We start from the raw sequence: 23,898 nt of genomic DNA, 5'->3' as shown, positions 1-23,898 counted from the left end.
CCAGGGACCAATGAGATTTCCGGGAAGCCATCCAGAGAATTCCATGCCAACATCCTTCATTCTGAAAATGGGTCACTCCTCAGAAGTAGAAAAAACCGATATTTTAGCGAGCCTACTTATACAGTGCACTTCATTTAAATTTCATCTCCACATCAATCCTTTGAGATAGGTATAAAAACCTCCTTTTTAAAAAGTGAAATACTGGGGTTCATCAACTTGCTAAAGGCCACATGGCTAGGATTCAACTCCAGGTCTGTCTTAGCACAATATTTATTTGTTTGTGCCTCTATCATCTGCATCCAGAACACACCTCTGAGATTTATTCTCAGCGCCCAGAATCTCTCCACCCACAAATCTAACACAAGGAGATTACTAAAGCGAAGAGATGGCAAAGCAGGGTGGAGGAGCGACGGTTAAGCTTTGGCTAGTTCAATAACTGCTAAGTCTCAGCAACTCTGTTGCTTCGCATCCTGATTGCTTCCCATGAGGCCTGAAGAAGAGCGAAGGGGGAAACAGGCAAAAAAGATACACGTAGGCTCTGGAAGGATCCACAGGAGACTGGGGACAGCAGATGCCACTGAGGGCTGGAGGACAAGGGAAAAAGGAAGACTTGCTTTTCATTGAATCCCCTTTGTACTGAGTAATTATTTTACCATGTATCCATTTATGTATGTGGGTGAGTACCATGCATCTATGCATGTGTGTGTGTGTGGTGGTGGTGGTGGAGTACCATACATCTGTGTGTGTACCACGCATTTCTGTATGTATGTAGGAGTGAGTACCCTGTATATCTGTGTGTGTGTGTGTGTGTGCGCGCGCGCGCGTGTGTGTTGGTGGGTGGGTGAGTCATTTTTAAGAAAGTCCAAAATGTCAGATACAAGGATATGACAGACATATCCAACCTGGAAGTGGAAACCTGGACCACGCAGAAACTTTTGAATTCTCTGGTTGCAGAAAGCCTGGAATCCAAAGCCTGAGATTTCGCCTAGAGCCTCATTCTTCCTTTACAACAGAAATGTGCTACACTGCTGGGCGAATGGCTGAGATGCTCCTCCAGCATGTACCCTGTAGTCCCTAAGGCCATATCTAATTGCACCAGCCCCATAGGACATTCCCTGAGAAAAGAGATAGACTGAATGAATCCTCTCCCTAAGGATCTAAAAAGAGGACTTCCTGATCCCTGCCTATTCATCTATTCCATTTTCCTCTTCATCCAGCTGTCAGACTCTTCCTTCCTCCAAGCAGGGAGCTCCTGACTCTCATCACCTTTAAATCAAGTTGTGAAAAGCCCAGCTGTCCTGATATTTAGAGTGTCAGCACCCCAATTTTACAGCAGCCACAAAGTCTATATACCGTACCTCACCCTCCACCCCATTCTACTTCCTTGGGATGAACAGCTGTTCAATAGAGGGGTCATGAGCTCTGCCAAGCCTCTGGAAAACCCTGGGCACACTGTGCTCCAGGGAGCAGCTCACCTTAGTGACCAAAAGTCCAAAAGACTTTTTTCAGATACTTCTTCATGTTCCCCTACACCTCATGTTCCTGGCCCCAGGCACAAGCTAAACCCTAAGATCCTACTTCACCAGATACAGTCGGTACTCAAATAAGTAGCCAAGGCCAGACATGTCAAGTCATGAGAGCAAAGAAGTCATTTTCCCATCTTAACACATTGATACTACGGTAGCAAGGCCAAAATGGGATGGCCCTAGACTCCCACTCCCGCCTCTGGCATGGCTGGGCTTCTGGACTGGGTGTGTCAGGAGCTTGGGCCTGCAAATGTTCCATAAACCTGTTATTGTGGCAGCTCAGAGACCAGGGGCTGCCATCCAACTCCTTGCCACCCTCTTCTTGCTTCCAGCAGAAAGGGTATCTGCACTAGAGATCCCCCACTGCCCTGAAAGGAAAAGTTGAGCTCCAAACCAACAGGAAACAAGACCCCGTTCTCGGGCTTGCCTTTACCTCTGGATTCCCCAAAGAGAAATCCGACCAAGCCTTGGAAGGAATGCAAGTGCTGCAAGGTATCTGGACAGCCACTGGGAGGAGGGGATTTAGGGTAGGAAATCACCCTGACTTGCAGGAAAGAGAAATACTAGTGCGAATAAAGAATGCCCTAAAAATCCCATCCCCGAGAACACCAACACCATCCACACACATCACTCCCTGCCGGCAGCCACAGAGACAGCACGGGTTTTCCTGTGGTGAAGTGTAGTAATATTTAGATACACAGATGGGTACAAAGCAATTGCGCTTAAGACACAATGCCATACCTGGTATTTACAAAAAGCTCTTCAACTGGGGCACAGCTGACAGAGAAAGGAAGCATCTCAAAAATCAGACTTTATGGTGATGCAATCCTGCAATGAAGGTTTGTTTATGACAGAGGGCCCATGTCCCCTATCACCCTCACCAGCTCTGAATTTCTGAGACAAGATGATCAGTGCTTTAGAAAGGAGGAGACTTATCAGCACAGACCAGTCATGTTTTCTACCTCGGGGAAGATGCAGGGAGGAAAACAGAAAATGGCGGAGGAAGGGGTCAGGGCCCCCCAAAGTGAGGTGACTAGGACTTTTGGCTATCGGGAACTTTCCCAAGAGGACAAGACAAGCCTTTGAAGCCTGAAACTTTGCCCTGCGTGCCTTTTTTTAAACACACTATGTCAATCTTTCTCTGATATCTCAACCTCCCTGAATAATTTCACATTGAGCAAATCATAATGAAATTCTCAGGAAGGAAGAGGAGGAAGCAGAATGGGGGAGAGGGTAGGGCTACATAGGTTTCGTAGCTTCCCATCTCCTAAGCCCCAATGTTTTTTTTTTTTTCTAACTTTTAGGAAGTCCAGATGTTCTTTAAAATAATATCATAAAATAAATAAGTAAATATCAAAATTCCAATGGCTCTGTGACCTTATCTACACGTTCCAAATGCATTTATAATTTTTTCTACCCATCCAAATCAGTTGAAGGAAGTTCTTTTTTTAAACAGGAAAAAAAAACACAAATATTTGGGCTTTCTAGTAGAAATATAAAATATTTTTATTATAAAATATTTTGAAAAATACTGAGAAGCAAAAGATGAAGAAAAAAAATAAACTCTAGCCCTGCCATCCAGAGAGAAAGACTTAACATTTTGTTATATTTCTACCTAGTGGAAAAGACTGTCTAAAGTTAATAAGAATGAAGAGGAGAATGATTAGTGGGAGGAGAAGGAGGGAGAGAAAAAGAAAACCTTTTCATCTGAGGAATGTTGGCAGAAGAGGGTCCTTGCTGTGTGGATCAGAAGATGTCTATCAGAGTGCCCAGCACCTTGAGCAGATTTAACTGGGAGTCAGGTGTGAAGCTCATTATCAAAGGGAGGGAGCAGACCTTTTCCTTTCCTCCTGAACCCTCTGGTCTCCTTTATTAGGACGTCCACAAATGTGCCAGTGGTAATACTTTATCTTCACCACGAATTCGGACAAGACACTGAAAGGTCAAGTGTTCATTTTCTGTCATGACCTGCCAGTTGCAGATGCATGATGGTTTGGGAAAGTCTCCACAACCTGCCCAGGTGTGAGGCAGATTAGAGAAGTCTCCTAAAGACACAAAGGAAGAAGTGCTCTCTAGAGAGAGGTCTATGAGAGGGGTGTATAGCATTCTCCTCACAGCTCGAATGCCAAGTGTCTGGGTCATAAGTGGTAATCCCTGTGGCTGACTAAGTCTGGATTCAAAGCTTGGGCAGAAATGACCTCAGTCCCTGTCAGCTCCGCACATGATCTGGGGAGGCCAGTTGCTGATCAGGGCACAAATGAGGCTGTCTGGGCTCCCCACCACAAACCAGAGTGGCTCGAGTGAGCACAGCAAATAGTTCTCCTATTATTTCGGGATGTTTACAGATTGATGTTTGCTGAGGAAACATCCACACGCGAGCAAGTCATCTTTTTTTAAAAACCTCTTATCTAAACATAGGCATGAGCAGTCATACAAAGCCACAACAGGGTTTACTAATTTCAAGTGCATTTCCTGAGTGGCTAGAACTGTACAGATATTCAGGGAGCCTACCCCCATCCTAGGCACAGTGCTGGGGATCCAGCATGGCGCAGAATCCAGTTCCACTCTCAAGGGGTTTGCGGTCCAATGAGAGAGAGGGAAACCTAAAATGGAAGGGTAATGGCTCCAAATTAAAATAGGCATAAAGGGACTAATAACCAAATGCAGTCTACAGACTTTGTCTGGATCCTGATTCAAACAATCGAGGGTATCTGAATACAGACAGATGAGACCAAAATATTACTGTTAATTCTGTTACACAAAATAATGGCTGTGTGGTATGAAAGAGATCATGCTTTCTCAAATAGACATATACTGGATTATATAGGGGCAAAATGACATGCTAGCAGAGATTTGCTGTAAAATAGGAAGAAAGAAGGGAAGAAATGAGAGGGGGTGGGGGTAGGGAGGAGGGAGAGAAGGAGGAGGCCAGCCTGGCATAATCTCGATGACTGTTGAAGCTGGGTAATGAGTATATGGGGCTCATTATACTATCCTATTTTTCTGTGTGACAATGTTCACAATATTTTTAAATAGAGGATTACAATACATTGCGGTGGCTATCCTAATGAAGACTGGCATAAAGGTTAAGGGAAAACAAAGCAAAGAACAAAGAGAATTCGTGAGAACCAGAAAATAAATCTGCCAAGTTTATGAGTGTTTTAAATGACATTTTATAGTGGGGTGGAAGGACATATTCACAAATATTTGCAGCAGGTCCTTGAAAAACATTGTTTTGTTCAGCCTTGTTTCGTTATAACATTGATGAGATGCCATAGGAACTTAACTCTTGCTAATATCGATCAGCCTATGTTAAACTGGTTCACTATACATCGTTTCATTAAAATCACAGAACCTACTGACAACATCGAGTGCGAACTTACTGTACAACATAAGGTAGACAGCAGTAAGCACAGCAGGGGAGCTGCACACACCACGCCTCCAGAATTCAGAGGATGACCACAAGGTTTTCTGGCTTCCCTTAGCGTTTAATTCACCACACAGACCTCTCTCAAGTGGACAAGGCCAGAATCCGAGCTTAGTTGCTCACTAGCTATGCAATTGGGGCAAGTCTCAGTTTCCTCATCTCTTAAATGAGAATAACCCCACCTACTTCTTCAAGGGGCTAATGTGGGGATCTAATGACATAAAGAATGAAAAGTCCTGAATAATGAGCAGTATTCCATTTTCTGGCTCTTTAAACACCAGAGACCCTTAGCCCTGGGAGAGCTTCAAAGATTAGCAATGTTCAGTCCAAATCTTCTTGCCTCCATAGCCCACACCTCCCTCCAGAGTCAAGGAAGACAGGCCCTATACTCTTCAGTAGTAGGAAGTGAAAGAGGCAGGCCCATGACTGAAAGGCACACCCCGATGGGGTGTAGACGTGGGTGGAGAGAAGAGAGACAAACCTCGATGCTAGGCAGAGAGGGATTACCCCAGCTGTTCTTCTGCTCCTTGCAGCTCCAGGGAATAGACCTCTAATGACAACAGCTACAACCAGCCTTAGTCCTTAAGTTGTTAATGTGTAACTGGTTGGGTTATTAAAATGGTCACAGGATGTAAAGCACAGCATAGGGAATATAGTCAATTATATTGTAAAAACTATGTTATGTTGTCAGATGGGCACTAGACTTATTGAGGCGATAACTTTGTAAGGTACATAAATGTCTAATCACTAAGTTGTACACCTGAAACTAATGTAATATATTGTTGGTCGATTAATTGAAAAATAAATTTTAAAAAAGCCTTTTATAAGCTTGCCACCTCTAACACACACACAGACACACTTTTAGTCTCAGGCCCCTCCCAGGAGGTATAAACGAACAAATGAATGAATAATGTGTAACTGGTTGGTATTAACCTGATGATTTTTTTTTTTTTTTTTTTTTTTTTTTTAAGAAGAGAGAAATGAGCAGAAAGCCAGAGCCCTGGGCCTGAAGAAGAAAGGAAGTATGGATAAAAATGATACCATTTTTTTTTTTATTAAAGTATGCTCTAACTGTAACTCTCAATCACTGGTATACTGGTAACCATACCCGGTATATGCCAAAAAAAATAAACAAAACTTGAACCAGTCCCAAGGTACTGGTTACTTCACCAAACACAGTTCTCCTAGACCATTCCAGAAGTTAGGTGTCAGAGATGAGACCAAGTTCATGACAGAGGCAAGCTTTCTCCCCAAATGGCACCCAAACTACCGGCAGTCAATTCGCCAGCCCCATCATGGCATGAACACCACCAGCCATCACCCTTGACTGGCACACAGGGTGGGCAAAGGGTCTGCAGATTGAATAACCTGGGCTGACCTGGGTTAGTTCAAGTGCTTTACCAAAGAAGCATCCCCTGAATTTTTAGACAGAATCTTTTCAGAGACTAGGAGTCTCCAGTCAGCACATAGTAGGACCATGATTCTGCAGCACTGCACATCACTTTCCACAGCCAGGGGACAATGGTTAGAGCACTGGACTTAGCTCTGGCAAAGCTAAGCCCAGTTTAAATTCTGGTTAAGCCACTTTCTGTGTGACCATTGGCACTTACCCAACTTATGTCTGTTTTCCCATCTCTTAAATGAGGAGGGCAAAACTCTTGAGTTTTGGGAGAGTAACTGTGAAATTAGCTGCAAAAGTGCCACAGGGAAGGACCTGTTCCCCAGTAGTCACTTAATAATTATCTGTCTAAAGGCGAGTTCTTACTATCATTAGAGTCTCCAGAGCATCAGGTGCGCTGCCTCGGAGACTTGAGGCCCACTTGTTGGGTCCACTTCCCCGGGAAGAGGACAGGCATAGAGCTGGCGCAGGTGCGAGGGCATCCAGGCACGAAATATCGCAAATATCTGAGGGCCAACATGCCGCTGGCTTTCTTCCCTCCGGACCTACCCAGAAGGGAGCAGGTTACTGACTTCACCCTTCACCTAAACTACCGAAGACTAGTGAGTAGGCATGACCTACCGCAAGAGGGTCCAGTCCTCAAGCTGCTGAATGCCCACCCTACCCCACCCCCCAGCTCCTGCCGCGCCTTTAAATAAAAGCTCCTTGGCTTCAAGAACCCAGGCTTCAGAATAAACAATGTGGAAAGAGACACACGTTTACTCTGGTTTCAACACGCCTCTTCCCCATCTAGCAAAGGCCATTCCCAGCTCTGCCGCAAGGCTGGCCTAGGATAAAGTTAACCCCATCTGCTCCGACCTGGAAGCCAGGTCAGCGGCCGCAGAAGCTGTGAGCAAGACTCCACTTAGCCCCAGGGCCAGGCGGGCAACAGCAAGGTGGGCGTCGCGGGCGCCCCGGCACGGGTGCTCTCGGGCCTGAGGTGACCGCCGACTGCTAGGGGGTGCGCGGCGCCGAGAGGATAGCGCCGCGTCCCCTCCGGCCATCACCACAGCCCCGGCCCCAGACCCGGTCCCAGGCAGCAGCCGGCCGGGCCACTGACATTTGGCCCAACTTAACTTCCTGTTGTTAAGGAGGGAGGGAAAGGGCAGGGGGGCAGTGAAAAGCCAGGAAAGAACGTGAAAGGCGCGGAGCCCAAATCGTGGGAAGCAAGATTTGAGGATGATCTTCGCCACTGTGGCAAGCAATACTTCTGGCACATCGCACCAACTCCTTGTTGACGTTTGGGGTATTTTCTGGGCTTAGAAATGCCGGGTTTGGGTGTTGAGGGGCAGAGTAAGAGGTAGTTTGGGGTACAGATGGAAGGCTTTTATTGCGTTCTAATCCGTTCAGAGACCGATCGGGCAGCCCCAGCCTCCCGGGTAACGCCACCTGCTCGCCGGGCGCCCGGCCGGGTGGGTTTGAGCCGGGAGATGCTGCGGCCGCACCTGACCCTCCCCGGTACCCGCCAGGACTCCGGGCTCTGACAGCACGATTCCCACCTGCGCCTGCCTGCCTGCCCGCCCTCCCCGGAGCCCTGCGCGGTCCCTGCCTTACCGAGAGCCGCGCTGGCCACTGAGCCTCGGGTCAGCTCCTGCCTTCACTTCGGCCGCAGGCGCAGCGGTTGCGACCCGCAGGCCGCCTGCGGAGCTGGGAGAGAGCAAGGCTGCCCCGTGCAGGCTTAGCCCGGCAAGCTCCCGCAGCTGTGCGCCGTGAGGCCAACCCGGCTGGAAGCCGCCCGCATTGGCTGCGCGGCCAATGACAGGGAAGCCGGGGGCGCGGCCCCGCCTGGCCGGAGGGCTGCGACCAATAGCAGCGCAGCGCAGTGCCCACCCCACCCCCGCTCCCGGCCCGCTCCGCCCCTGTGGAGCCAGCTGTCACCGCGGCTGCCGCGAGCGCACGTGGGCTGCAGCTGCTCCACGAGCTCTGGGAGCGGCGGGGTGCTCACACCCCGACCAGCGCAGGTCTGAGATCAGTGGAGGGCCAACGGGAGGCGGGGCGTGGTGATTCTGCGAGAAAACCCAGGTGCTGGTATTCTACTGTAAAGGGAGAGGCAAGGGCTGGGCCTCATGCTCGTTGGCCTAGGCAGCTGGAAAGCGAGCCTCATCGTTCCCTTTTGGACTTGGAGAAGCAGCACAGCACTTCCAGTATGGGCTGTGCACCTCCCTCCTTGCTTTGCCTCTTCACCGCCGTGGACTTCAGAGAAAACCCCGCCAGCTGATAGGCTCTTCCTTGAACCTGGCCTGCCTTTGCTTAGAATAAAGGTGGTAGGAAGAGGGGCAGTGGTGCAGGCCACCTATGTTACCTAAGAACACTCTTCTCTTGGCAGTCAAATGGCTGCCTTAGTCTCTGTTCTGTCCCTGCTCGGGTTGTCCATACCCGCTCCAGGTGCCCATATCCTCCAGGAGCACCATTCACTGAATATCCAGTGAATGGCGAAGGCCTAGTGAGGGGTGTGAAGCAGCTTTGCAAACTGTAAATACTGCTAACACTTTACAGTGACCATGAAACAAGGATCCCCTGGGCAGGAGTCATGCCTTGCTCACCTCTGTGGCTCAGGGCCCATCACAGACTTGGCGCGATGTAGGCATCAATAAATGTTCTTGGAACTGAGCTGACTCAGAGGGAGGAGAATAGGCAGGCTTGGGCAGTGAGAAGACAGTACCGTGGCTCCAGGCTGCTGGAATTTCCACACCACCAGACCACCCTCTGGAAAGACTATGTTCTCTTGCCAGATAAGTAAAAGCAGAGCAGTTCGCTCCTATCAGACCTGGGGCTTGTGTTTTTTTTCTTTACTCCTTACCACATGGTACTCTCCAGGCCTTTTGGGTTTTCCCAGGGATTGCCCTACCTGGAAGCTCTCTTAGCACCTTCAATATTTAATCATCTTCCTATAGATGAACTTCCAGTAAAGCTGTCCTTGCTCCATTTGCAAGACTCAGTCAGCAGTGACTCGCAAGGGGAAGCTCTCAGCTCTGATGGAACTCTGCCTGTGATGCCAGTCGATGGAGTGTTCTGTATGCACTTTATCTCATTTAACCCTGACAATGGCTCTGTATTATTATCAAAGTAAAGTATGTATTATTATCATCCCCTTTTACAGCTGTAGAAACTGAGACTCAACAAGGCAAAGTAACTTGTCAAGGTCACATGGTTAATAAGTATCAGAGTTTGGATGTGATCTCAGAGCTATCTAATTCCAGAATCTGCATGTTTAACCACTATGCACTGGGCCCTCAACAGCCCTGCACATACCTCTAGAGCACTGGAAAGGCCAGGTCAATTACTGAAAGAACTGCTCTGGGGCCTAACCTGCCCAAACATTTGCTTGAGCTCAGACCTGGGTGCTTTCAGAGATAGGAGATGAGACCAGCATGGCCTTGCCTTATTTACAGTGATAAAAGAAAGCTGAGACAAAGACGAGCTTCAGGAAACAGGGTTACCTCTGCCCCCAGCACAGGGCCTCACTGGACACAAGACCTCTAGCTTCTGGCCAAAGCCTGAAACATTCATGTCAGGGATGGAGATAGAGACAGGTCATTCATTCATCGCGCAAATTCTACTGTAAACTGGATGTGATTCCTGCATTTGTGTAATTTATAATGCGGCTGATAAATCACCAGAAGTAATGATAAATACTAAAAATCTAATAATTATGATTATTGCTAATAAGCTAATTATCTAATTATCAATAATATTTACTAATATTTTCATCACCTTATCTGCAGCACAATGTTCTCCAAATTAAACAAATGTAACACTATTTCAAAAACACTGTAGGTCAACCAAGTTTCATAGAGATAGCATTGCTCAGCACAGAAGTTCTAGTAGCTCAAAACTAAAATTTATCAATGCATTCCTAGGACCTCTGTCTCTCTGCTTCATCCTACTCTCAGTCTTTTTTAACTCAGGGAACTTAAGTAAGAAAAACCCTTGCTAGGTGGGTCTCAGAGCTGAGGGGTGAGATTTTCCTTTGATAGACAGCAAGCCGGGAGCTGATGTGGGGTAACTGCATGGAGGGAGATAAGCCTCAGGACCTCTTGAGCCAGTGGTCAGAGCCCCTTACCACCACACGCAAGTCGCCTTTGCTAGCCATCTCCCTGGGAGGTGGAGAGGAATGGAGACAGGAAGTCACAACTCCCCCTCCTCTGGACAAAGCAGTAACCATGAGCTATGCTGCTGTACTCCAACTGTGTGGGACTTTATTCAACTAAGATCCTCAAAGAAAAGATTATGTAATGTTAGAACAGACCTTAGAGGAAATATCTAAGCCTTTCACTAACAGATTAAAGAAATAAAAAATAAATAAATAAATGGAGCCCCAGAGGTAGAAAAGCACTAATGAGCATCACAGAGTGTAGGAGTGGGTTCCAGGTCTCTAACGCGCCTGCCTCACTCTTAGCATGCCAGGCAAACCCAACTTCCTTATGCTGCGGCTCAGTATTCTATATTTAATAATAATCTTTTCTCTAGCTCACTCTTCTAGGATGGTGAATGTATGCTTGTGAAGGTTGTCTGGGAGATGCAGATGGCCACATTAACGTCAAAGAGAGGGGGAGAAGGAAGGACCGAATTCATCCCTAAAAATATCTCCATCTCAGACAGGAAGCAATGGGTCTAAACACTGCCATGCATGCCCGCCCCCGAAAGAACTCTAGGTGGTAATCTCCATCATCACTGATCATCTACCTGATGGTATACCAAGAGGGAGCTGCAGGAGTATTAGGCCTGGCTTCTATTTTTACCCCAGCCGTTTGCTTAAAGAAAGGTCAGAGTTGAACTAAGTGGATTTCTGATGCAGAGATTTTTTGTAGAGAAGCCAGGGTGCTTCTCATAGAATTTGAATGGCAGGGAAAAGAGTTAACCACCCCCCCCACCCTGTCCCTTCCCCTCCAAATGAAAAAGGGTCTGTGCCCTCAGAGCTATTCCTCGCGAGCAAATGTTCCAGGAAGAGGTAAAATAGTGAGTGTGGTTCCCCGAGCTGCGATCGAAAGGCTTTGAGCTTTCAGAAGGAAGAGGAAGGCTAATACCCCTCATTAGGCCCCACACCATTCACTGATACCTAAATGAGGAGAAAAGGCTGATTGCCCCAGACCACCTTGGGAACTATCTTTGAAGAACTTTGTAAGCCAGGAAGTAGAAATATTTGTACCTTCCGCAAACAGACTCAGGAATGTGTGAGAAGCAAGATCCTTAGGGATCTCGTCCTGGACCATTATCATCCTGATAGGCCTCAGAAGGCACTGTTTTTCATGAATAAGACATAGAAAAGTGTTCAAGGTCACTAGGAACTCATCAGGCCAACCACACTTACAGCGGATTTTCCAGAGACAGATTAGGGAAGAAATGGCACCTGTCAAAATCGGCAATACCCTCGGAGGCACCACAGCACTTTGGAGAATGTATGCACGTTGGTAGTGATGACAGGAAAGTCAGTGCTGGAGAATCGAGGCCAAAGGCAGAAGGCGATGTGCCAACCTGTGCAAATAGAGATACAGAATGGGCATGCAGAAGGTCAGAAGATGAGACACAGGGTCATGAAAGTAGCCTAGCCCCAGCCCCAAACAGCCTGGTAAGATACACACAGACACACTCAAAGCCAACTGAGAAATCCAAGAGCATAATTCTGGTTTCTAGAGACATGAGAGACTAAACAATGCCACAAAAACCATTGCACCCTCATGGTGGGCTGGGCCACGCCTACAGCCCAGGCAGACTCCTGTTCAGGCAAATCTGAAGCCCAATCTAGAACCTGAAGCTCATTCTGTAATTGAATGGAACTAGGGAGGCAGCTCTCGAACTCTCCACAGAGAAGCTGGCTAGGAGCAAGGACAGGAATATACTTCTCTGTTCTAGCCCACAGAGGGGACAGCTCAAGCTCATCTGTCTATCCATCCCAACAAATATGTACAGGTCAGTAATTCTAAGAGATGTCATAGATGAGTAGTATAGACTCTGAAGTCAAGATGCCCAAATTTGAATCCCAGCTCTACCACTTACTGTATGACCTTGGGCAAATGACAACCTCTCTGTGCAGCAGACGCCTAACCTGTAATAGGGGCACAGTAAGAGAGAGAGATGTGTGTAGAACAGTGCCTGGTACATAGTATATGATGCATAAGGGGTTTTGAATTAAATAAATTGGGGGCTGATATTAATAGGGGCATAAAGAATTAGAGTCAGTGAGGCATCGTTCGAGCAACTGCCAGCACTAAACTTATGCATATATCTTTCAGCCACAGAGATGCATACTATTATTGAGGTACATACTATTATCCCACACACCTTAGAGAAGAGAAAATGGAATCTTGGAGAAGTGAAGTCACTTGCCCAAGGTCTCCTAGGAGACGGCATATGGCAGGGTGAATCTGACCTGTGTTCTTCACACCTTATTGGCTATAAGACTGGGCATAGCTCCCAGGCCTGGCTGACCATATAGCTCCAGGGGTGATCGGTCCAACAGAAATGCACGTGGTCCAAGCAGCTTTCTTCTTCAGGATCAGCGCTTAGATGTTCTAGTGAGAGAAGCTGTCTCTTTCCATGGAAGTCAGAGCTACCAGTAAATGTGTTCCACAGACAGTGGAGGAGATCTGAACTCAATAACGGAGAAGGAGACTCCTATGACTGAGGAGTCCAGAGGTAAATGCCACAGTTGCCTCTCTTTGCAATTCTCTTGGCTCTGCCCTCCTCTGTGTTGGCTTTGTCGTCGGGCTGGTTTTCCTCATTGTAGCCTGTGCCACGAGCTCTTGTTGCCACAAGCTACCTTATCCAAAAGAGAATGTTTCTGACCTAGCATTCCAAGCAGGGGTCCAGAGGTCCACACTGAATGGATTGGGTCAGTGTTCTCTTGAACCCATGCCATAGGCGGAGGACTCGAATGTGCTGATTGGCCATGCCAGTGAGGTCCTCCACCGAGAGCTGGGGTGGGCTCAGCTCCCCCTGAGACTCACAGGCTGCATGGGAGAGAGGTGGACGCCTGAATCAAAGTTGAGTACAGTTGGGAAGGAAGGAGGAGAGATAAAAGCTATATATTGGCTCAGTGTAGCAGTTGCTGCTGGTTTCCGTATGTGCCACTGGCTTTCTATTAAAAGCACCTATGGCACTCTGCCTGCGGGTTTTCTCTAGCTTCAGCTTGAGCTCAGACAATGAACAGGGCAGGCCAGAGTATGAAAGATTTAACACCACTGGAGCAACCTTCAAAAAAGAGTGGGCAAGATTAGTGGGCGCATACATTGGAGGTGTGTGCTCTGCCTCTCCCTCTGTCCCAGAGACCCCCAGCAGGCCTGAGTCTCAGGTGCCCACAGTAACCGACTCATTAACAGACTCTGTATAGGTGACCCTCCTGTCACTTCCCTATCACACTTCCCCAGTCCCTTATTGGGCCTTCTTGAGTTTACTTCTCAAATAAACTGCTTGCTCTCAGGTTCTTATCTCAGAATCTGCTTCTGGGGGGACCCATCCTAAGAGCAGGGTCGGCTCACCAGAGCTCCCCGCCCTCGAACCACTTGAGGTGAACAGCAGTGTGAAATTCAATGGTGTACCCTCCGCATACACTGATTAAATAGCATGCAGCACATGGGAGATGTCAGTAAATGTTTGTTGGAGGAAAAAAAGAAGAACCTACTTAAAGACAAACAATCTACTAAGTCAGGTGTTTGTACCTCCCATTCACTGTTTCTCCAATGGCCCCGGATCATAACCATAGACCCCAGCCCATATGACCTCACAGAAGGAACTTGTGCTTTTTCCCGCTTGAAAAATTATGTCATCCTGACCTCCTCTCTTATTGTTGGCTCCCTATTCCCACCCCACCTGCATACCACTCCTTATTAAGCTTTTCTCTAAGTGCATTATTTTGCAGTGGATAAATATATATTTAAATTAAAATTAAATTCCTACCCAACTGCTTTTCCTCTAGATACAGCTTAGATGGCGCGGGACTAGCTAGTGCAGCCCAGCCTCCCATCCATTTAGAGGGGGTTATTCTCCGCCTTGTCAGATGATTAGGGTCTACAGGGGCATGCAAGAGTACTGTGATGGAGCCGAAATCCCTGCATAGAAGATCCCAAACCAGTGTCACAGGTCAAGCTTCTGGTGGAAAGCACCCAGAACAACCTGGGTTCCAACCTCTGCTCGGTGTGACTTCGGACAAGCCAAGTGAGGGAGATAATAACCCTTCCTTTGTGAGAACAGAGTATATAAATCAGATGAGATAATACCCATGAAGGTGTATGACTGACCGATTAAATATTACTTTCCCCTGTTTGTGAGTGCGGTGGTTTTGTAATGTAGTAGCTTACTAAGCTAGCCCTGGGTTTCCCAGAACTCCCTTTCCTGGATGGCACCAAGTTAGGACTGGAAACTCGAATGAGATTGGGAAGGTGGCTGTGACAGCAAACCGTGCACCTGGAAGGTCAGTTCAGGACTGCAGGCACCACTGCTGTGCGTTCATGTTGTTGGCATGGGGCAGTAGCTGGACATGTGGACATGGCCTCCTCCAGCTGACAAGGTACTGCTCCTTCCAGCCCCCTGAGTCCAGGCTGGTGTGTGTACACCAGTTTGGGAAAGGTACAAGTTGCTTCTAAGGGTGGAGGGGGTGAGAAATAGATACCAATTCCAGCTTCACCCTGGGGGTTCCAAGTTTTCTGAGTTCCAGTTGGCTCTTGATTTCTCCTGCTCCACATCTAAGCTTTCTTCTTACCTGCCAACCCTGCTGACCAACTCAACTTCAGGCCCACCAGTGGGCACTGAGGCGACAGCACTCCATAGACCTCTCCACCAGCTTCCACAATTGTATGAATTTTAGTTGCTATAATAATCCCTCATGCCATATCACATTAATGGTTCTGCTTCCCTGATCAAATTTTGATACAACGGTAAATAAAACTGCCTCTTCTCACATGCCTACAATGAGCCCGTCTATGTCCCTGTTAATCTTTACAACGACCACGTACGGTTACTTCTGAGGGTTACTGACTGAGATCATCAACTCCATTTAATACTTGATTTAGTTGGGGTTCTAATGGGGTGGGGGGTGGGGCAGAGGGAGAGAGGATGAGAGAGAAAGACAGAGAGACAGAGAGAGAGGTTTGTTATGAGGAATTTACTCATGTGATTATGGAGGCTGCGAAGTTCTACCATCTGCCATCTGCAAGCAGGAGAGCTGGTGATGTAACTCTAGTCCAGGTCCAAAGTCCTGAGAACTGGGGGGAGGGGAGGTAGAGAGGGGTACATTAATGTGAGCCACAGTCCAGAGGCAGGAGAAGACCAATGTTCAGCTGAAGCAGCCAGGCTGAGAGAGTGAATTTTCCCTTCTTTTGCCTTGTTGTTCTATTTAGGCAAAAGATTGGGTGATGCCCACCATAGTAGGGAGGGCCATCGGCTTTGCTTAACCTACAGATACAAATGCTAATCTCATCAAGAAACACCATCATAGACACACCCAGAAATAATGTTTAAACAAATATTGAGCACCCTGTGGCCCAGTGAAGTTGACACATAAAATTAACCAGCACACCTGGAGAAACCAAAGATCAGGGAGATTAAACACCATGTCCTAGCAACTGGCAGAACTAGGATTCAGAGCATGCTCTGCCTCCGTCCTGTGTCTAAGTTCTTGTCATTTTGTTACTTTGAATCTTAGAAGCATATATCTCATTAATTATAAAAATATGAAAAATGTGATGTGTACTTGTTGGAAATAGAAAAAGACTCTGAGACAACCAGGTTAAAATATTTCAGATCCCAAATATGGAGAGAGAGAGAGAGAGAGAGAGAGAGAGAGAGAGAGAGAGAGAGAGAGAGAGAGAGAGAGAGAGAGAGAGAGAGATGGATATATCCTAAAAGATGCAAAAATACTGACAAGAGGGAATAAATTGTAGACCTGCTGGTCATGGGACATGTTGCACATTAGGCAAACAGGTTTAGGCCATGTCGCAACTGAATGGGACCCATCCCTCTCTGTACAGGCATGTCTGCAAAGAAATTTGACTTCTGGCAGAAAGAAATGTATTAGCTATTTTTCTGCACAGTTCACCACTCAGCACCCTCCCACTGGCCAACAATCCCTGACAGTCCAACTGGGAGAAAATCAAAGAAGCGATTAAGTGAGGGCTGCTCTGGGTTTATGCCCAAGAGTCACAGGATCCCAGGACAAAGCAGGAAGGCATGGCCGCAGCGGCCTTCTAAAAATGCCTGAGAGGACAGACCTCGAGGTTTTCTATTTCCCTGAGGACAGAGGGAAGCAGTTTAGAACAAGACTGTGGCTGCCCTGTGGACAGCAGGCTGCAAAGCAAATTTAAGTTGCATGGTTTACTCAGGGCAGAGTAGGAGGAGAAGAACCCAGGAGAGGGGCAGAGAGAGGCCCAGGAAAGAGATGCCATGAAATGTCACCCCACTGGATCCAACCTGTCCCTCCCCATTCCTTCCCGATACCTACTGGCCTCAGGGCATCATGCCTGCTGTTCTCCAAAGGACCGTCCCTCTTCTTTTCTACCCGATGAGGACTGTCACTCCCTTTCAGACAATGGTCTAGGTCACCACCTTGAAAAGTCTTCCTTATTGCCTTGACTCATGCTCTTTCCACATTCTGCAGTCACCTGGGAAGGTCCACATCTTCCCTAGTTGTAACCTATAACACCTATAACATCTTCAAAGGGCTGTACCTCTAAAATCTTTTTCTTCTATGTATTAAAAATAGATTTTATCCTTTTTAAATCAAAGCTGTGCCCAATCAAAAAGACTATAAAAGTACAGATAATTGCATCACCCAGAGATTTGGAGCATCAGTACCTGGGTGAATATGGAGCTGTTCACATTACCTGAAAATCACGTCACCATAGACATAATATGAAAGAGGGGTTAAGAGTTTGGGCTTTGTAGTTAAATCAGTTTGGGTTGGAATCTCAAATCTAGCTGTGAGACCTAAAAAGTTGTCGTAAGTTTTTCTAAAGATTAAACGACATGATCCACATAAAACCCAAGAAGCATGGGATATAAAGCACTGTGCGTGCATGGGTGTGTGTGCGGTAAAATACACATAACAAAAAATTCACCATTTCAAAGTGTATTTATTAAATGCCATTTAATAAATTCGCAATGTTGTGCAACTTAATAAATTCACAATGTTGTGCAACTATCAGCACTTTCCAGTTCCAGAACATTTTTATCACCCCAAAAGGAAATCCCGCACCCATTAGGCTGTCACTCTCCATTCTCTTCTCCCCTAGCCCCTGGCAACCACTAATCTGCTTTCAATCACTATGGAAAATCACTTTCCAGCCTTTCTCTCTCTTTTGGTTTTTCCTGACAGCTTGCTCAGAACTCTCTCATCAGACAAACCAAATCAAACTTTAAAAGAGCAAACAAACAAAACAAATATAAACAAAAAAAAAATATCCAAACATATAAAAATAATTTGGTGCATCACCTTGAGCCAGTGCCCTAATAGTCTCATCGAACTTGTTGAAGAGTTATGGATTCATGCCTAAACCGTATAACCTGGGGACTACATCAAGCTAAAAAGGTTTTTGCATAGAAAAGGAAACCATCATAAAAAAAAGAAAGGCAACGTACTGAACGGGAAAAGATATTCACCAATGATATATCCGATAAGGGGTTAGTATCTAAAATTTATAAACAACTCATATAACTCTATACAAAAAAAAAAAAAAAATCCACTTTAAAACATGGACAGAGGACCTGAATAGACATTTCTACAAAGAGGACATATAGATAGCCAGTAGACACATGAAAACATGCTTAATGCCACAAATCATCAGAGAAATGCAAATTAAAGCCACAATGAGATGAGATATCACCTCGCCTGTCAGAATAGCTATCATCAATAAGTAAACAAACAAGTTTGTGGAGGATGTGGAGAAAATGGAACCCTCGTGTACTGTTGGCGAGATTGCAGATTGGTGCAGCCACTCTGGAAAAAAGTGTGGAGATTTTTCCGGGAACCACTGCTCTAAGCAAAGCAAGCTGCTTTCTCTGTGTTTCCCCAGCTCCCCACCCACCCACTTCCCAAAGCTCTGTTTTACCATATTACTGGCCTGCCTCCCTGTTTGACCACTCGGCATCTTAATGGAAGATTCATGTCTTTATCCCTCTGCCTTGTACAGGATAGGTTCTCAGTAAATGCTAAAAAAATGAATGTATAAATGAACAAATGAATGAATGAATGAGATAAGTCCATGCCTTCTTCTTGTATATATTTTATTTCCAGGTGCCTTGTACTGAGTACAAAATATAAGATTGTTCAGGCTCTGGAGACAGAGTGTTTTGCCCACATCCTGGTTTGATGTGACTCAAGCAAAACTCAACTTCTCAGTGTCTTCTTTTCTCGTTTATAAAATATAAATTATCATAGCATTTACATCACAGTGACGTCTGGATTCCATAAGTTAATAAATGTAAAATTCTTAGAACATTGCTTGGTACAAAATAAACATACACTAATTATCATCCTCTTCCTTCTTTCCTTCTTTCCTTCCTTCCTTCCTTCCCTCCTGGATGAATATTAAGTGTAGACTCTCTGGGTTGGCTAACAGGTGAATGGGATTTAGGTGGGACAGACAGTGAACACAGATGACTGACCCCTTGAAGAAATCTCGTGATCAGAAGAGGACACAGTGAGAAGAGGCAGAATAGAGGGTGGTTTCTGCTGGTGTCATTTTTTGCTGGAAAGCCTCGAGCATATTTAGATCCTGAAAGAAAAGAGCCAGGTGAGAAGGGGCTGCTGAAGTGTCAAGAATTGCAGATTCAACGTGATGGAGCCAGATCATAGGAGATGGAGCCATGCACCAGTAGGGGAGGGCTCTCTTGAGACCAGAGGAATCACAGAAAGGATGGGTGCAGAGATATTCACACCTGTATGTGCTTTGGAGGTTGTTTTGCTTTGTATGCAGTTTATTAATTTAATTGAATTTCTTTCAGTGGCTGGAAGTTTACTATGTTGGGGTGGAGAGCCAATTACTGCATGGCGTCAAAACAAAAGATTCATAAAGTTCTCAGCATTTCTGGGCTGGCCCTACCTACAATGCCAACAGCACACAAGCAGGTGTTTTCAGAGCCACCTGAATAGAGCCTGTTATTTGGACTGAGGCCGGTGAAGGGCTATTGTTTTGTATTATTCATCTCAGGGAATTTGGTCTGTTTTAAAGAAACTCTTTATGCCTGAGGGGAAGAGAAAGCACTTCCTTATGAAGATGGCAGCTTTATAATAGGATTCATTGTAATGGAACTTTACTTGTTCATGCTTTGTCTTTAAAAACTTATGTGCTTAAAGATTTTTTAGCAAAGGAGTTGTAGGACTCTCTGCTTTTTGAGAGAAAGACAGTAAGTGTCCGGCTAAGGATGTCCTTGAAAACATCACTCCCCCTCTCCAGCTCTCAATGCTCTTATCTGTAAAAGGAAGGAGTGGGCCTGGGGCCTGCCAGCTTCCTTCCTCCCTCCCTAACAGATGTAGGGTAAAATTTTAGGTGCTGCAGGGCACAGGGAAGTAAACAAAACCTGACTAAGCCATGGTCCCTAACCTCAGTTAATTTGCGGTTTTCCAGCAAAAGTATAACCCAAACCAATGTGTTGTGTATTTCTGGTTTATCTCATGATCACCTCTTGTCAGAAACTGGCTCACTAACCAGTTTCCTTGCCTTTGTTCCATTTTCTACCAGTTCTGGAAAGATCTTTCAGGAGCACATGTCCAGTCTAGATGCTGCTCTCCAGCCCCATAAACGACAGGGACTCCCAGGCTCTGTTTTCTTTATTCATGCTATGCCCTCCCCTCCTATCCAGCTTCTTCCAAATTCCTATTCGACCTTCAATGCCCAACTCCTTGCTTTCTCTGTACCCACCCTCTTGGCAGAATGAATTGCTCTCTCCCACTGTGCTATCCCACATGTTTTTTAGCACACCTCGGTTTTAGCGCTTATCAGAGTATAGCCATTTACCTGTCTGTCTCCTCTAATAGCCTGCAAGCTCCCAAATTGAGAAGGAACAAACCTTAATTGTTTTGTTCCCTTACTATATGGCACTTAGCTGAATCAATGATTGTGAAGTCAATGAATGTCGTAGGTGATAAATGTGCTAAGAGAGGTACAATCTCTAGGAAAACTGCTGGATAGAATTATAAGGACAAAATCATTTCTGCCCTTTGCTTTCCTAAGCGATAGCCATGCATTTGGAGGAATCACAGAGACCAAGGACTCTGAGGGGGAGGTAATATTTCAAACATAAGGAAACAAAGTATAACACACTGAATACTCATGTACCCACAGTACAGCCTTAACGAATCTTGTCATTTTGCTATACTTGCTTTAGACTTTTTTTCTTTTTCTTTTTTAAAGGCATGTTATAGTTGATGCATGCCCTGACCCCAAAGGGATCCAATCCTTTTCCTCATAAATTTGATGTTCATCATTCTAATGTATGTTTTTATACTTTTACTATATAGGTATACCTTTCTAAACAATATTTTGTACCGTTTTTCATATTTTAAAACATATTAACTTGATCTAGACTCATACTATATATATGAAATTTGTTTTTCCCCTTAAGATGTTTGTGATATCTACCCATGTTGATATTTGAGATTATGCGTGAGAATATGCTAACTTGTTTTGGCTGTTGAATAGCATTCCATTAAGTGAATATGCCACATTTTCTTTGCTCATTCCCCTGTTGATTGGCATTTTCTTTTTTCAATGTTATAATCGATATCACAGAAACGTCTTTGTCTATGCCTCCTTGTGTACATGTAACAGTTTTTCCTATATATCTAGCATTGGTATTGCTGGGCCACAGGGAACGTTTATTTTCGACTTCACTAGTTGGTACGTATATTGCTCTCCAATTTGCTCTCATCAGCGCTGTTTGCCCAGCATGCAGCGGGGCTGTCCAGTTTACCAGTTGTCAAAGTCTTACTAATCCGATGGGGATAAAATGATATCTGATTGGGATTTTAATTCACGTTTCCCCAGTTACTGTGGAGGTGCAGGATTTCACATTTATTGGACATTTGGGTGTCATTTGTTTGTGAGTTTCCAATTTATTCCCTTTGTTCTTCGTTCTGCTGGGTGGCCTTTCCCTTACTGATTGTAGGAATTCTCTATATATTCTGGGTATGGTCTGTAACTAATCTTTTTATTTGTTTTACTGTGTCTCTTCTTGAATAAAAGTTTTAACTTAGGCAAATTTATTGTTTCCTTCATGACTGTGGGTTTATTGTTGTTGTTATTCTCTTTAAAAACTATCTTCTTACCCCAATGTCATAAAAATATTCACTTATATTTACATTCCCTCCCTCAAAATCTTAACATTCTACTTTTGTGTGCCTGTATGTGTTCCATCTTGAATTTTAACTTCTCCATATGGAAAATTCATTACCCAACATTGTTGAATAGTTTATCCTGTCCTTATTAATGTCACTTCTGTCATTCATCAGGTATTCAGATACATTGGGTCTATTTCTGAGCTCTCTGTTCTATCCCATTGGTCTATTCATCTATTCCTGCACTAATTCCTTTATATCAATTGCTTCAGCGTCAATTTATCCTTCTTGTTCTTCAAAATAATTTAAGCCATTCTTTGGCCTTCTCTCTTCTATATGAATTTTAAAATCAGCTTGCAAAGGTTTAGGAAAATCCTTATGGAGATTTTGGTAGGCATGTCACTAAATTATATGCAAATTTGAGAGAAAGTCTCATATTTATGCTACTGAATCTTCAATTTACGAGCCAGGTAAAGCTCTCCGTCTCTTCAGGTTTCCTTGTGTGTAGGATGTGGCAATGAACCCCAACGGAATCAATCCTTCCCAAAGGAATCAATCTCCAGTGAAAGAGTAAAGAGCATTTGAGAAACCTATCACTGAGTCTGAGCAGAGCCAAGCCAGCAGGAGATGAAAGCAGGCTGTGTAAACCCATTGCCAAGGTTTGGCTGATTCGGGGATGGCAAACAAGCTCCAGCTTCCTGATCTCACTGAGGCAGGTACTGCTCATTCACCATAACAGTTCCTCCGAGCCTGGGGTTCTCGGCTTCCTTCCCACTCTGGCACTTCCCAAATTAGTCAACTCCCTAAATTAGTCAGAACTGGTGTGCCGAGTGAAACCAGACTAAACCTTTTTTAAGCAGACAGGCATTTGCTAGGACCCTATGATAATCTGACATTGGTGGCTCCAAGGGACGTCACAGGCCTGCACAGAGGCCTGAGCTTGCTGTCTTCCACAAACAGCAAGGCAGAAACATCAGACGTGCAACTTCCTCCTGTTTCAGAGATTGCTTCCCGTTGGAGAAACAGTAGATTTTAGGCAAATCAGTTAGCGGAACAGACTAAATGGAGACATGCTTTGCCACCGGGTTTTGACTGTGATCTGGTCTCCACTTTTCATTCCAGCCACCGGGCTACTCTGTGTTTTTAAGTGTACCGAAGTCCTTAAAACCCGGCATGCCTGGCAGTGGAAACTCTTTACGTTCCCTTACACATTTTATGGAAGCAAATCATTATAAAAAGATGACAGCAAAGGCTCGTTTAAGGATCTCTGCCTTGCTTTCTCTGGGCCTTTGCATCTGGTGCACAGTAGGTGCTTACCTAATGCAGATTGGAGTCGGTTAACATCCATTAAGTACGTACCTATCATGTTTTCGGCACTGGTTTAAGTGCTTATTATATACGAACCCGTTTTGTCTTCTCTAACATGACATTATCATCTCCATTTTGCAATGAGACGCAAAGGCTCAGGGAGCTAAAGTGACTCATTCAATGAGGGTCACACAGCCAGTCAATGATCGAACTGTGAGCAGAGCTTTATCTACCTGTGACTGTGAAATCCAGGCCCAGTGCCACGTATGCACTTCTGCCTGCTACGGAAAGGAGGAGGGTGTGCAAGAAGGAAAGAAAAGAGAGAGAGGGGCAGGGAGAGACAATGGAAGAAAGAGACAGAAAGGAGGAGGCTGGAGTTGAAGGCCCCAGGCCTCCTCCTTCTTTTCCCAAGGTCTGTGTCCTGGGTTCCTGGGAATCTAGAAACCAGAGTGTTATTGTTTGTCCCTTGGAGGAAGGAGAAAAGGAGGAGGAGGGCCGACTTCCACAGATGAGGATCCTCTCTGAAGGGAGAGGCACATTCTTTGAGGTCTGGTGTAGGGAAGAATCCTGAGTCCTGCCCTGGGGAGAGAATTGCCATAGCAACTTCATGGCCTCTGTAGCTGGGGAGAGGGGCTCAGCTAAAGATCAAAGGGAGCATCAGATTGATGATCAGAAGAGTATAATTTGGTTAAATATTAAAAGAAAAAAAAAAAGATTTCCAGAATATAGAAACTATGTATCTCTAGGGGTGAAACTTTGGAAATTTTCTTTTCTTTGCTAAAATATTCTATCATGTGCATCTATTACAGTGGATATAATTTACTTTTGCTTCATTTGCAGGATGTTGTTCAAAGATCATCCCCACCCCTCAATGGATGGATAGGATGGGTGTGTATGTGCAGAGGGCGTAGCTGTGGGCATGAGGAGGCCA

At 45.5% G+C, this 23,898-nt stretch overlaps 1 protein-coding gene across 5 annotated transcripts in view; it reads right to left on the bottom strand.

Annotated features, from left to right (window-relative positions):
- The window catches only part of MICAL2 (microtubule associated monooxygenase, calponin and LIM domain containing 2), a 198,102-nt gene extending 189,983 nt beyond the window's left edge, over positions 1-8,119 (bottom strand). For 2 of the 5 annotated variants that reach the window (XM_036221339.1, XM_016135438.2), the window contains exon 1: positions 7,946-8,113. The gene's annotated coding sequence lies outside the window, so the exon portion shown is untranslated. Of the gene's footprint in view, positions 1-7,945 lie in introns of all 5 variants that reach the window. The other 3 variants (XM_016135436.2, XM_016135437.2, XM_016135441.2) reach the window with 3 other exon arrangements.
- Positions 8,120-23,898: the final 15,779 nt, after the last annotated feature.

This window comes from Rousettus aegyptiacus, unplaced genomic scaffold, assembly GCF_014176215.1.
Source record: "Rousettus aegyptiacus isolate mRouAeg1 unplaced genomic scaffold, mRouAeg1.p scaffold_m13_p_5, whole genome shotgun sequence".
Classification (NCBI taxonomy): domain Eukaryota; kingdom Metazoa; phylum Chordata; class Mammalia; order Chiroptera; family Pteropodidae; genus Rousettus; species Rousettus aegyptiacus.
Note: the sequence above shows the minus strand (reverse complement) of the source record. Positions and strands in the feature narration are given on the sequence as shown.